The sequence below is a fragment of the Fukomys damarensis genome, unplaced genomic scaffold (assembly GCF_012274545.1).
Source record: "Fukomys damarensis isolate Sample0158 unplaced genomic scaffold, DMR_v1.0_HiC HiC_scaffold_24, whole genome shotgun sequence".
Lineage (NCBI taxonomy): Eukaryota > Metazoa > Chordata > Mammalia > Rodentia > Bathyergidae > Fukomys > Fukomys damarensis.
This window is the reverse complement of record NW_022900936.1, coordinates 57,635,555-57,650,367: the sequence shown is the minus strand read 5'-3', so window position 1 is coordinate 57,650,367 and position 14,813 is coordinate 57,635,555. Positions and strand designations below refer to the sequence as shown.

Sequence of the window (14,813 nt, the reverse complement as noted above, 5' to 3'; positions counted from 1 at the left end):
AAAAAAAAAAAAAAAAAAGAAAGAAACAAAAGTTTTAAATGTTGGCATGTTGGGTGAGGTAGAGAGAGGAGCAAACTTTTTGCCATACTCTTGAAGGTCCATGGTTTCAAGCATATGCCCTAGATAGCCAGAGAATGCTTTTTCTTAAGCCAACACATTACTTGATAATGCCAGATAAACTTTAATTTTGCTACCATTTCAGAACTAATGTGTTGTATTCAAATACTCAGTATCTAACCAAAGCAAAGGTGAACTTCGTAATTACATATTGACACCTCTGATAAGCTTTGAGATCCACTGTAGAATATTGTATCCAAAAGAAAGCACCTTGAAATTACAGTTTGAGAACTAAACTCTCAGAAAGCTTTTCAGTTGTCCAAACAGAAAGAAGATTCCTCATTTTTTGGGAGCTGTGACAGCTAAGGAGATTATTATTATAGCTTTCTTAACAGGAAAGATTTGTATTCAACTTTCTCTGAACATAGTTTTCAGTGCAAGACATCTTCAAGCCAGTTTCATTCTTTTCATACAACGCATTTAAAAAATCCTATGTTCAGTCTTGCACGAAATTAGTATCTCCTTTCTTCCAGTGGCAAAATCAAATTCTTTGTACATTATTGTCATTTCAGATAAACCAAGGAAAGGAAAGGAAGGAGAAATCAAATAAGAAATTATTTTGGCGAGTACATTTTAACTATTTTTATTATTAATAGCATTTAATATATAATTTACATTAGCAGTGTAACACACAGCTTTGCTTCTCCCTCCCCAGGAATGAAATGCTCTCTCTCCTTCTCCTTCTCCTTCTCCTTCTCCTTCTCCTTCTCCTTCTCCTTCTCCTTCTCCTTCTCCTCCTCCTTCTCCTTCTCCTTCTCCTTCTCCTTCTCCTTCTCCTTCTCCTTCTCCTCCTCCTCCTCTCCCCCCCCACTGCCCCTCCTTCTCCTTCTTTTTTTGCAGTGCTGAGGATGGAATCTAGGGTCTCACCCGTGTTAGACAAATATTCTAGGGCTCAACCATGGAGCTACTCCTACCCTGTGCTATCTTTTAACATGTTAATCAGCCGCCTCTCCCATATAAAGAACTTCTGCACACATTCCTAGAAACTTACTGTATGTGTTTCCCAAAGACTGAAGACTTAATAGAATACAATATGTTGCTCTTAAGTTTTTAAGAAAACTTAAAAGTTGACTTAAGTTTTTAAGAAAATACAGGCCCCCCTCATGCTTTTTTAAAAAGTCAGCATAGCTAATTATAGCACTAAGAAAACTTCAGAGTTTCCACTTTCAAAAGATTGAAGAAAAGGAAAAAGGATAAAGCAATGATTATAAATGTGTGCGATGCCCCTTTCTCCCTCCCCCACGAAGTAGAAGACTATGATCATATTGTCTGGCAGCTCCACATTGTACTCAATATTTTCATTTGTAAGTAATCAGAAAGGATGGAGAGACCCCAATCCAAACAGTTCAGGAGATGTGCCTTTGAGTCATTGATGCACCATCTTGGTGTGTTGACAAAGGACTTCTGGAGCTCGAGTTAAACAATGTAGGAAGGGCTGGCTAACATACTCTGAGGTACTTCGTGGCAACATGCAATAACAACTATTCTGTGTGGTTACTTCTGTCTGAAAAGAAGACAGAAATGCTGGCATCTTCCAACAGCAAAGAGTTAAGGTACTACAAATACCTTGGTCTTTTAGATTGAAGTCCACAGTGAGACATTACATTGAAGATGTTTTAAGTAACTAATTGATATCAAACTGGGGAAGATGAAAGTCTGAAAACCTTCTTATTCTATAAAGATTGCTTAAAACACCTTCCCAGCCAGGGATTTAACTCAGTGGTTCTGCTGCTGTCTGCCTTGCAAGTGCAAGGACCCAAGTTCAATCCCTGGTACTAAAAAAACAAGAAACAAGAAACAAAAACAAAAAACCTTCCCAAGAAGGACCATCACAACAGTAAAAATAAAACAAAGAACAACCAAATAAACAAACCCAACATGACAACAAGCTTATTGACATGGCAGTCAGCAGGAATAAGGGCAGAAAAAAGGGAGAATTTCAATAGAAGTTCAGCACATGTGCATATGTACCCAAGCAGAAATGAAAAACAAAGCATAACAAACACACACCACTTCTAAGCAGTGAAGAACACTGTGGAAGCTTTCCAAATGAAAATAAAAAAGTTTCAGAAAAACAATAACATTTTCATCTGCTTGATTTTATATGACAAATAGTTGTTGGTTTTTTGGTTTTTGTTTTTTTTGTTTTTTTGTGTTTTTTTTTTTTGGCAAGAAGTGTATCCTGTCTGTAGTTAAGAAAAAATTTTAATCTGACACAAGGTAGAAAAATATCAGAAGACTTAATCTTAATGCTTCAGTAAAGATGAAAGATGTAATCCTCTCATCAATGGGAAGAATGGAGCTCGGGGAACAAGATTTGCTGAAGGTCCATTGGTAGTTAAAGGGATAAAAACCTCACATCTTCTAGTACCCACTTCATGCTATTTCCCAATACCGCTCTGCCACTTATTTATTGCCCTTGCTTAGGTAAAAGTAAAATATCTCTGTTGTGAAATATTTAGAAAGTACAGAAAGCATGTTAAATCTCCCATCCAGAAACAAACTTTATCATATTTTAGAAACCACTAACAAAAAATCTATATTATAAAAAATATTCTGGGAATTCCATAATTCATGATTTGAATGGATAAAATTGTGGATCTGGAATCAGACATTCTGAAATCCTTGCCTCAGCTACCACTCTATAATTTGTTTCACTACTCTGGCTTTTAGTTTTTCATGGAAGAAAAATGGGCCTATCCCTCTAACTGCAAATTCAAAGTTGAAAATTGTTATCCTTGGTCCAGAAGCAGACGTTCTTGGGCCCTACAAGATGGTCTGGTTGATGGTGCTCAAAGCAGATTTGGATGATAACCAATAAGCCTGTTTTTTCAATAGCTGTGCGTGACTGCTTAACAGCCACTAAAGTACTATTTTGCTAGTGATGGGAAGGAGAGAGAAGAAATCTTCCTGGGTTAGGATACAAGAAAGAGATTCTTAATATATCCACTGAAGTTTAACTCATTTTAAGAGGAAAAATCCTATCATATTTAGAATACTAAGTTATTCATAGCAAGATTTTAAAAAATGTGAATAAAAATAATGGGTAATTGGATCAAATAAGAACCTATGATATAAATAAAATAAATAAATGAGAGAAAAAACTCCCACAGTAGATATGAGGAATATAGGAGGAACAATGTATTAGGTAATCATTACTAGGAAACCATTATAGTAGAATCTGATTCAGGGAAGAGCAGTCAGTGGATGCTAAAAGCTGTAGTCCCAAGTTTGACACAGAACATTTACATAGTCTCAAGGTATCGCTCCACATATCAGTTTTTATTTGTTAAAGGAAAATAGCAATTTAACAGTGGAGAGACATGAGAAAAGCCATCCCTACTATTTTAATCACACTGGTAATAGGAAAATTCAGTATATCACTTGACTTTGATACGGTGCCTTAAGGATACAATATTGATCCTGTGGTGTTTCTGAGAAAAACGGATGCTCTGAATCTAATTATGAAGAAACACCATATTGAAATCCAGAAAGAAAAAGAAAGCATAAGGAAATGTTCTAAATGAAGACCAAAAATTCATGACAATCAAATGCAGTATGTACCCTTGAGTGGATCCTGGACCAGAAGGGAAAATACCCTCTTTATTAAAAAAGACATTTGGGGGAACTTGGTAAAAATTGAATGTGCTCCACAGATTAAATAGTAGCATTTTCTGATTCTGATGATTGTTTAATGTCACTATAAGAAAATGTTCTTGATAGGGAATATACTTTGCGGTATTTAGGGACAAAAGAATGTCTATGACTTACTCTCAAGCAATGCAGGAAAAAATAATTTATAGGGAGAGAGAATGATAAAGGAAATTTGGGAAAATGTTAAACGGGAAATGTGAAGGAAAGGCACATTGGAATTCTTTGCAGTCTTTCTAACTTTCCTGTACTTTTGAAGTTATTTCAAAATCCAAAGTTATAGGAAAAAGTAAAAAGCAATGGTGGAAGATTTGGGTAAGATGGTGTCAACAGCAGTATAGATAGATAATGAATCTGATTATCCCATGTGAAGACAGAGTAACTGGGACAGCAGAACCCAAATTCCATGGGAATTTACAAAAAAAAAAAAAAAAAAAAAAAAAAAAAAATTAAAAAAAAAAAAAAAAAACAAAAAAAAAACAAAAAACTTAAATAATGTTATCTCCACAAACCCAAAAACACGAGCAGTGAAAACAAATTCTCAAAAGCTCTAAGGTACTAGCAACTGTATAGGTGTAAGGGGAGGAAAGCCATAAAACTGATGGCTCTGAGAAGCAGAAAACTCTAAAATTCTCTAAAAAAGCACACATTGAAAAGACTGGAGGACTAATCTGAGACCAGCAACTCCAACTAAAGTGAATTTCATAGGCTATAGTTTGTGGGTGTGAGGACCTTGCACGAAGTAAAGAACATTCTGGAACAGAGTGGACCACATGAATTCTCAAAACTATAAAAATTCCTTTCCTAGAAAAACTGCTACAGAGCTAGGATTAAAATATTGCTTATGAGAGGACAATGCAGCTTATGTGCCTATGGGCTATGACAAAGCTGATACAACTGAAAATGGAGAATAAAGAGAAAGTATGAATATAGAATAAATACATTCACTTCTAAGGTATTATCTAGGTTTTCACGTTGAAGAAAAGGAGGAGATGAATATATCAGCCAGTATCAATGTTGCTCATCACTGAAAACTAACGGACAATAGATGAAAATAGGGAAGACAAGGGCATTATTGAAACATTTTAGCAAAAAGGAAAACAGAACAAAAACATAAACTTTGTTTAAGGAACATTTTATTTTATAAACAACACATTTTTAAATGATTACCAATAGAGAAAGAGAAGAAATAGTATGCAGAAGACAAACATAGACGCTATACTAATCTTGAATATACCATGTTTTGGAAATGTCTTGTTTTTTAATTTTCAAACAAAATTAAAACCTGATGCCTAAAATTTAGAGGTAAACTTAAATAAATGAACCTTATAAGTTCCTTTCCTGCACTGAAGGAAATGTTACATTACAGTAATTTAATGATATATACTCTGAGGTTAAAAGGAAATATAAAAATTGATCTTAAATTGTACCCAATAATACTATTTTTGGTGTTAATGCCAGCATTATCACCTAAAACAGTTGATTGTTTATTTGAGATAAAGCAGATAAGCAATTTAAATTCATATACTTGAGAATCATGAATTTTTTGCATGAGAGAAAGGGGGATATAGATGAACTGTTGAAGAGGTTAAGTAAAACCCTGTATTTCTCAACTTGAATTGGGTGCCATTACTAAGACATGACATATGTAATATATTTCTTAGCTCTCTGTCTACTGAAAATTTAGCCACTGTTTTCCAAGCTGTGGTCTGTTAAAAGCTATTTCTCATTCCAAGTAACCTAACCTTTCTAGAGAAATGGCTGATTGCACGTCAGGAACAAAAATAACCTTTGAAGCAAGAAGATAAGGAAGCTGTCAGAGAACACCTGGGTTTTATGAAAAGAATTCAAGAAAGATTTGATTTGGTTTTCACTGGCCAAAGATAAACAGCATGACTTTAAATACAGATTAAAGACAGCACTACATTGAAATACATTAAATGTTTAAATCCATTGCTACTAGTTAAAATCTCATTGATCACTGCTATAGGATGCTAGAAGACCATTCGTTATAATGAAATTTGATAAATAAAGGTAAAGTATGAAATATTTATTTCAGGTTTGACAACCCAATAGCTGATGAAGATAAGTTTTGCATTATGCAAGTTTTCCTACTGACATATTCTTGCCAGCAAAGAAACCAGATGTATTTTTCTATGTCTGAAATATATTTCTCCTTTATTTCTGCTTAATTATTATGACCATTTGAAGGCCTATTTCCTCCAAGAAAGCTATTTGTAGGATATACAGCTTCTTTAAAGTCTTGTAGTACATAGAGCAAAGTAAAATAAGAATCACTTATGTGTTTTTAAGTGTTTTGAAAGCTACATTTAAAAAAGTAAAAAGAAATGGATAAACTTAACTTTATAAAAATAGCTAATTTAATTCTAGTATATCTGAAAATATTAAACACACAATAAAAATACTGATGACACTCTTTTAAAAAATTATTTTTGCAGCACTAGAAATTGAGCCTAGGGCCTTCATCCCAGACCTTTTTCATTTTCTCTTTTGAGACATGGTCTTGCCAAAATGCTAAGCTGCCAAGGCTGGGCTTGAACTTTCATCATCCTGAGTCCCAGACTGCTTGTAATTATAGACACGTTTTGCTAATTTTTCAAAGGGACTGGAAAGTCGGTGTAGTCTACATGTAACAGTGTATATCATTTCAGACTATTCCACTTCAAGGGCAGAAATGTCTTGTTTTTTAATTTTCAAACAAAATTAAAACCTGATGCCTAAAATTTAGAGGTAAACTTAAATAAATGAACCTTATAAGTTCCTTTCCTGCACTGAAGGAAATGTTACATTACAGTAATTTAATGATATATACTCTGAGGTTAAAAGGAAATATAAAAATTGATCTTAAATTGTACCCAATAATACTATTTTTGGTGTTAATGCCAGCATTATCACCTAAAACAGTTGATTGTTTATTTGAGATAAAGCAGATAAGCAATTTAAATTCATATACTTGAGAATCATGAATTTTTTGCATGAGAGAAAGGGGGATATAGATGAACTGTTGAAGAGGTTAAGTAAAACCCTGTATTTCTCAACTTGAATTGGGTGCCATTACTAAGACATGACATATGTAATATATTTCTTAGCTCTCTGTCTACTGAAAATTTAGCCACTGTTTTCCAAGCTGTGGTCTGTTAAAAGCTATTTCTCATTCCAAGTAACCTAACCTTTCTAGAGAAATGGCTGATTGCACGTCAGGAACAAAAATAACCTTTGAAGCAAGAAGATAAGGAAGCTGTCAGAGAACACCTGGGTTTTATGAAAAGAATTCAAGAAAGATTTGATTTGGTTTTCACTGGCCAAAGATAAACAGCATGACTTTAAATACAGATTAAAGACAGCACTACATTGAAATACATTAAATGTTTAAATCCATTGCTACTAGTTAAAATCTCATTGATCACTGCTATAGGATGCTAGAAGACCATTCGTTATAATGAAATTTGATAAATAAAGGTAAAGTATGAAATATTTATTTCAGGTTTGACAACCCAATAGCTGATGAAGATAAGTTTTGCATTATGCAAGTTTTCCTACTGACATATTCTTGCCAGCAAAGAAACCAGATGTATTTTTCTATGTCTGAAATATATTTCTCCTTTATTTCTGCTTAATTATTATGACCATTTGAAGGCCTATTTCCTCCAAGAAAGCTATTTGTAGGATATACAGCTTCTTTAAAGTCTTGTAGTACATAGAGCAAAGTAAAATAAGAATCACTTATGTGTTTTTAAGTGTTTTGAAAGCTACATTTAAAAAAGTAAAAAGAAATGGATAAACTTAACTTTATAAAAATAGCTAATTTAATTCTAGTATATCTGAAAATATTAAACACACAATAAAAATACTGATGACACTCTTTTAAAAAATTATTTTTGCAGCACTAGAAATTGAGCCTAGGGCCTTCATCCCAGACCTTTTTCATTTTCTCTTTTGAGACATGGTCTTGCCAAAATGCTAAGCTGCCAAGGCTGGGCTTGAACTTTCATCATCCTGAGTCCCAGACTGCTTGTAATTATAGACACGTTTTGCTAATTTTTCAAAGGGACTGGAAAGTCGGTGTAGTCTACATGTAACAGTGTATATCATTTCAGACTATTCCACTTCAAGGGCTTGATAGCTCCATTGCACAGTGGCTACTACACTTGATCTTAGCCAAAAGGCCGAGAAGCGATGCACAGTGGCTACTATATTACATAGCACCAACTAACAGAATTCAGTATACAAATTAGTACATAATAATCCGGCAGGACAGGTAAAAAGAGGTCTTCCATAATATCAGAGGCAAAACTGGAGTAGTGCTAGCCCCTAAACACTGTCGTGATATGCTGATGCTATTTTCAGAGTCATAGAGAATAATGTGGTTCTGTGACTGCTATGGACTAAAAGCCCCCTCCCCCAACTGACATGTTAAAATTTAACCCCCAAAGCTGGTATTGGGAAATGGGAACTGTGGGAGGTAATTAGATTACATGCTTTTAATCTTTTTTATTCTGTCCTTTTTATATTGGTACATTTTATATATATATAATAACATTTATCACAGGTAATTTGTATCTCTACATGATATATCTTGTTTCTTCCTTTTGCCCCCATTCCCCTCTCCTTTCAACCCTTTTCCCCTCCTTACCTACAAAAGCTTAGTTTCCATTTTTCTCCTATTCTTTTTTCCTTGTCCCTTGCTCCCTCCCCACTTGTTCCCCTTCTCATTTGAACATTTTTATTTCCCAATATCTATTATACATTTTAGTCCTTATTTACACTTTTTGCATTGAGTTTATTGGTACTTTTTAAGTATATAGTACATTCATCATTGGGATCTTGTACTTTTACACAACAAATCTTGGTTCTCATTTTTTCCCTGTACCTTTCCCCTCCTTTTACCCCTCCCCCAGCCCTTATTTACACTTCGTTTTCTCACATTAGAGAAACAATGCAATATTTCATAAATAGTAACCTTCTTTGTCACTTCTGGTCAGTTTTGGCTTAAAATCCCCTTTGTCTACAAGAGTTCTATTTTCCAGGTTTATATGGAGTATTGTTTTCAATCCTTTGATTTTCAGTCTATAAATTTCTTTTTGAATTGAATGTGTTTCTTGTGTGTTGGAATTTACTTCTTGATCCATTCTGCCAGTCTACTTCTTTTGATTGGTGAATTAAGACCATTTACATTGATGTTTATAACTGATATGTATCGACTTACGTTATTTTCCTGTTGTTGGTTCCCTTTTATTCAATTACTTGTCTTGCCTGGAGGATTCATTCTGTTGGGGTTTATGAGCTGTAGTCCTCTTCATCTCTTTCTAGAATATCCTTCAGATCATTTTGGAGTCCTGGTTTTGTGGTCAAGAATTTCTTCAGGTATTCTTTGTTATGGAAGTATCTTATTTCTCCATCAATTTTGAAAGGTAGTTTTGCAGGGTATATCAATCTGGGCTGGAGGTTGTTTTCTTTTAGGGCTTCAAATATTTCACTCTAAGCTCTCCTTGACTTGAGGGTTTGTGTTGAGAAGTCTGCTGTGATTCTGATGGGCTTTCCTTTAAGGTGATCTGTTTCTTTCTCTAACAGCTTTCAATATGTTGAATTTTGGAATCTTGACAGTTGTATGTTTTGGTGTAGATTTTTTTTTATATAATGGCTAACTAGAGTTCTATGTGCCTCACTAATCTGTATATCAAATTCTTCTTCCCTGTTTGGGAAGTTTTCTGCCATTCTGTGAACAGGTTTTTTTATGTCATTTGAGCTATCTCCTGCTTTTTTATTGACTCCAATCAATGTTACGATATTCTTACTTGCATCATCTAGCAATTGTTGGAATGATTTTTTTTGTGGTCCCTTATTATTTTAAATAAATCTTTCTTTTCATGATTCTTAACCACAACCCTGTCTTTTATATCTGATATTCTGTCCTCACATTGGCTGGTTCTGCTGCATACACTTTTGATGGAATTTTTAATCACTGGATATCTGTTTGGATCCATTTCATGGATTCCATTTCTTTCCTATATTGAGCATTCATGATTTCCATCATTTTCCTAAGCTCCCCTTTTTAAAAAAATCTGTATTTTCTCTAGACTCCCTCAGCATGTCTTTCATTATGGTCACCATGTCTTAAGTTATCTGAGAAATGATTTCTAATTTAATTTTTTCTACAGCCTCATTCATCTACTTTGCTACTTCTGCTGTTATTACTTCAGAGAGTTCAAGTGGGTGTCTTTCTAATTATTTCACCTCAGTGCCCCCTGAGTTCACCTTCGGTGAGCTAGAAGTCTGAGGTTACATCTTGCTTCTGTACCTTCTCATGTTCTTTTTCTTTCAAGTTTAATTCCTGGGTTGATGCTTGTAAATTGATGCTTATAAATTGCTTTCTTGCTTCAGATCCTTGCTGGGTCCTGGGGACCCACTTCCCTCCTTCTCTTCCTCACATTGCTATATTCCAGTGTCTTAATACCAAATTTTGGAGAGGCTATTTCTCTGCTGTTCACCCCTCCACTATCTTCCCAAAAGTCCCATATTCTGCCTTGAAATGTGATGGATGCTGAAGAGTCTGCATTGAAAGCCAAGATATGACATCCAAGGTCAAGGTGAAGACTGGAGCTCCGCCAAAGAAACAGAAACTGGTCAAAAGCTCTTATAAGGGAGACTTGGGAAATCTTGCTTCTCTTTACACTCTGCCTTTTGTGGGCACGGCAGGAAAGTGACTGTCTATAATTTAGGAAGCAGGCCCTCCCTAGACACTGGATCTGACAATGGTATTTTTTTATTGCAGGACCAATCATCCAGATAATGTGCTAATGAAATGATTCTTTTCTCCAACAAGCAGTAGTCCTGTTCAGTAGGAGGATGTGGGAGGGTAGCAAAGGTGGCTTCTTGGATACTGCACATAAATAGCAAGGTTTCCCTGCACCAGGTGGAAGAATTGAAGCTAACACATCTACGTTTTTAACTCTTGTATGTAACTAGTAATGTAACATACAGTTGTCCCTTAGTGCTGTGAGTGATTTGCTTTAGAACTCTTTATTCAAATTCTGTGAACAGTCAAGTCCCTTATTAAATGGCATAGTTTTTGCCTATAATTTATGCTGATCCTCCTTAGGATATTACTAAAATCATTTCTAGATTACTTATAATACTGACTGCCATAAAATGCCATTTATGTAGTTATTATACCATATTGTTTAGGGAATAATGTCAAGAAAAAATTTGTACATGTTTATTAAAGACAAAGTTCCTTGAATTTTTTCAATTTTAAATTGGTTGAGTCCATGGATATGGGACTAACAGATATGGAGGGCTCTCTGTGTATAGTTAGAAGTTACCACAAAGTGTCCCCATATGTATTTCATTATTCATGGGGGCTGGGTGGGCTTTTCAAGTCTGGATTCAAGAGATTATGTATAACTCACTCTAGATATATAACTACTGATTGATATTAATATAGCCATTGAATGTTCCTTGGGTATAGAAAAGCATAATACATGTCACTGAAAGATAAATACCTCAGTTTAAAAAGGTAAAAGAGATATTTCTAAGGAAATGTTTCAAATTCTATTACAAACATTGAATGCTGTTACTGAAAGCCTCAGAGAAGACAGCCTATTGCAGAGTGGTTAGATCTTTATTTAAGGGTTCTTAACACCTTCTGGTTCAGACAGAAACATCTGAGTGTTGTCTCTATCTTTGTAAGAATATTTTCATTTTCCAATAATGTATCTGTGTCCCCTCTTCAAGTCAAATATCCCTTATGACTTTCCTAACCAGGTGATTTCCTTCTAGTTTGGCTGAGCCTTGTGGTTACAGAACATCCTGTTTGCAGTGTAACCCTATTCCTTTTTAAAAGAATTTCTAGAAACTTCCTCTCCAGCGAAAGCAAATGAACCTGATCTTGCCTAACCTGCACCTTTAATTATTATTTTTATTATTTTTTAAACTAGTCACTCCATTTTTTAAAAAATGACAGCTTCATATTTACATTTCTCTGTGCCTGCAAGGCACATGAGACTTTTCTTGGTGCTGAATCCATCTAACAGCATGACACATGCTTGGGGAAATCATTTTCTGGGATAGCACTTGTTATAGGAGATACAGTAGCTGATGGGAAAGATTAGGTACAAGGGCTGCCATAACTTCTTCTTCTTTTCAGCAAAGACTATATTTAGAATAGACTGTTCTTCAAGGCAAAGGAAAAATGATGGCAGACCACACCAGATTGAAGAGAAGGGGGAAAAAAAGATTAAAGCTAAAAAAAACAAGACTTTTTTTTCCTAAACCATAACTTTTGTTGACTAAAGAGGGTGATGGGCAATGACCTCCAGTGGAGGAAGACTTTCCTGCTAAAAGATTAGAGGAAAAGCAACATATTTGAGCTTCTGCTCTGGAGACCACAGATCTTTATTTAGCAGAGCCTCTTTATGAGTCTGGAGTTGGCGATGGAGGCAGAAATTGTTCCACAAGGGAGTGTAACAAAAATTTAGAGTGTGGTGTTCAAAGAGTACAGGGATGGCCAAAAAGATGAAGAACCTGAGAGAAAGAGTCATTACCTTGAAATATCCCCTGTGAAGACAAGTGTGGCTAGATTTCTCCTTTAATGTATCACTTATCCTGTGCTGTTTTTTAATTCCCTTGTGTTACTCAAACCTTCAGTAAAATTCTGCTACTTCCCACATATTCATACAATGAAAAGAAGGACAGCTGGTACCAAACATGGGACAAAATAGAGCAAGAGGAGAGGAGGCCATTAGTAGTAACTAAGAGAAAAGGTTTGGACAGACAGATAAGGAAAATGTCCTCTCTTGAGAAATCAACAGAAATAGGGTGGGAGAGAGGATAGTAGTCATTGGGTTGAAGGTTTCACTCCCTTATTTAAATTCAAGAGTCTGTCTCAGGAAGTTGTAAGGTTTATCTTGGTGCATACTGATGTCAAAATAATTGAAATACTCATTATACTGGCCCCAAGGCTTTCAACTTTGCATTTTTTTTAAGCTTTTCTTGGAAACATTTTAATGTAAAATCTAAGGACAATTTTTTGTTGTGCAAAAGTATTTTGAAAACTATTCATCATTATTTTACAAGATAAAGCCATTTACCACAGAGATAGGCAAAATAAAAAGGATATAACAATAATTTTGAACATTTTTATTTTATGAAGAACAAAATTCAGTCTTGTTTTTATCTGGTGATGGATTCACACCTTCCAACCTAGTACACAATATACATTTGATTTTATCTAACTCTAGTTTAAGAATTGTTTAACCCCTCATTACATTACCTATTTTGGCATAAAACATTTATAAAACTCTTTTGTGCCAAGCATAGCACTAGGTCCCAGGGTACAGAGATGAGCATGATTTGCACCCCATTAGTTAAGGTTTACTAGGAAAGTCAAACAGGTGACCTCAACTGTCAATAGAGATTTGTGCTGTAGTCAGCAAATCACACAATACTAAGGAGGAAAAGGCAAAAAAGCAACATTTAAAAAGCAACCAGTGTATCCCTAAGTAGAACTGCAAGAAATATCAAAGCCTGATGCCAGGATCTACTTTGCACGTGTAATCTGAGTTTCCTTGGCAGCAGTTTAGGGTGAAGTTGATACCACAGACTACAGAACATGACATTTACAGGCATGTATCTGTTTCCAGAGAATCAGGGCTAGGAGCACAGTTCATGTGCCCACCCTGTGGCAACCCTACACGAGACAGGAAGAAGTCAGTTATGTGAAGTTGGGGATATCAAAAACATCCCTTCACACTGTCTACGGTGGAGAGGTTCTGTACGCAGCCTCCCTGTTCACCAGGGGACACACAGCTTAAAGGGTACAGAAGGACGGGGCAGGATGACGGCTGTGTTACCATGGTGACAGCATCAAAGGACTTGGTGCCTGGCTGCAGATGGGTAATTCAGGACACACAGCTGGAAGAAGTCTGGAAGGAGTGATAGGCACCCTGGGCCCTCTGGTTCAGTGCAAGTCCCTTTCTCGATTTGAAGCAAGGTTTTTGAGAATTGAAGGGGAAAGCATAAGATGGTATCCCAAACATCTGCTTGGGGACTTTCCTAAGAGATTAGAGAATTGGCACATTCAGATGATCCGGAGATTGGCCAGAAGTTGTTACACTGGAGAACCCCTCTCCCCAGGGTAATATATTGGAGGGGAAAAGAGAGCCATGTGCATTTTCCTGTGTTATGTAATCTGAGTATATATATGTCAAAGTCACAGTTTCTGGAGTAATCCTTTTTTCAGCTTTAACTTGTAAGAAATAGGTCTAGAAGTTTCACATAATTATTCACCCTTATTTGACATCAAAACCCGGATACCTTAGCAGAGGGCTGCAGATTCGGTGTCTCTGACCGGTCTTCCAGCTTCGCCTATGCACTCACATGTGACAATGGTACAGAAAGGCAGGAAGTGACTATCTAACGCACAGAGGTTCTGCAGCTTCCGTCCCTTCTCACATGATTGATTTCCATTTTAGATTCTGAGTAGCTTTCCCTCTCAGCGCGCTATGAAGTAGGTGGGTCTCACATTGTCTGAACGTAATGGGATCCCTTTCGCCCAGGGTATTGAGGAACAGAGGTTCGGACCGGTCCCACCCTCCGGCAAACCTGGAAATCTTGACTTTCCTAGAGAAAGCAGCGGAGAACCCGGACCTGTGGAAGGTGCAGGGATCTCTGCCGCTGGACAGCCCAGAAATGCCAGCGACCAGGCCGGGATGGGAGCGAGGTGAAGCTGAGCTGTCCCCGAGGCTGGTGCAGGAGTGTGGGCAGAGCAGTGATTGCTTCGCAGGAGAAAAAGAACAAGGATCTCCTAGTCCCGGCCGTCTCCAGAGGTCAATTCTCAGGGGGACCCAAAACTGGGGCTGGGGCTCTGAAATCTGGCAAGTTCTAGGAGGCGCGGGCGAGGAGGTAGCGGGTCTTACCTGGCCGGGCTGGCTGGTGTAGTTGAAGGAGTAGATGCTCTCGGTGCTGAGGCTCACCACCCCGCTGTACACGCGATCGAAATCGGCGCCCCTGGCCGGGTCGCCGGG

At 36.5% G+C, this 14,813-nt stretch overlaps 1 protein-coding gene across 2 annotated transcripts in view; it reads right to left on the bottom strand.

Annotated features, from left to right (window-relative positions):
- The window catches only part of Sidt1 (SID1 transmembrane family member 1), a 100,387-nt gene extending 85,589 nt beyond the window's left edge, over nucleotides 1–14,798 (bottom strand). For both annotated transcript variants that reach the window (XM_010630184.3, XM_019208331.2), the window contains exon 1: nucleotides 14,706–14,798. The gene's annotated coding sequence lies outside the window, so the exon portion shown is untranslated. The remainder of the gene's footprint in view (nucleotides 1–14,705) is intronic.
- Nucleotides 14,799–14,813: the final 15 nt, after the last annotated feature.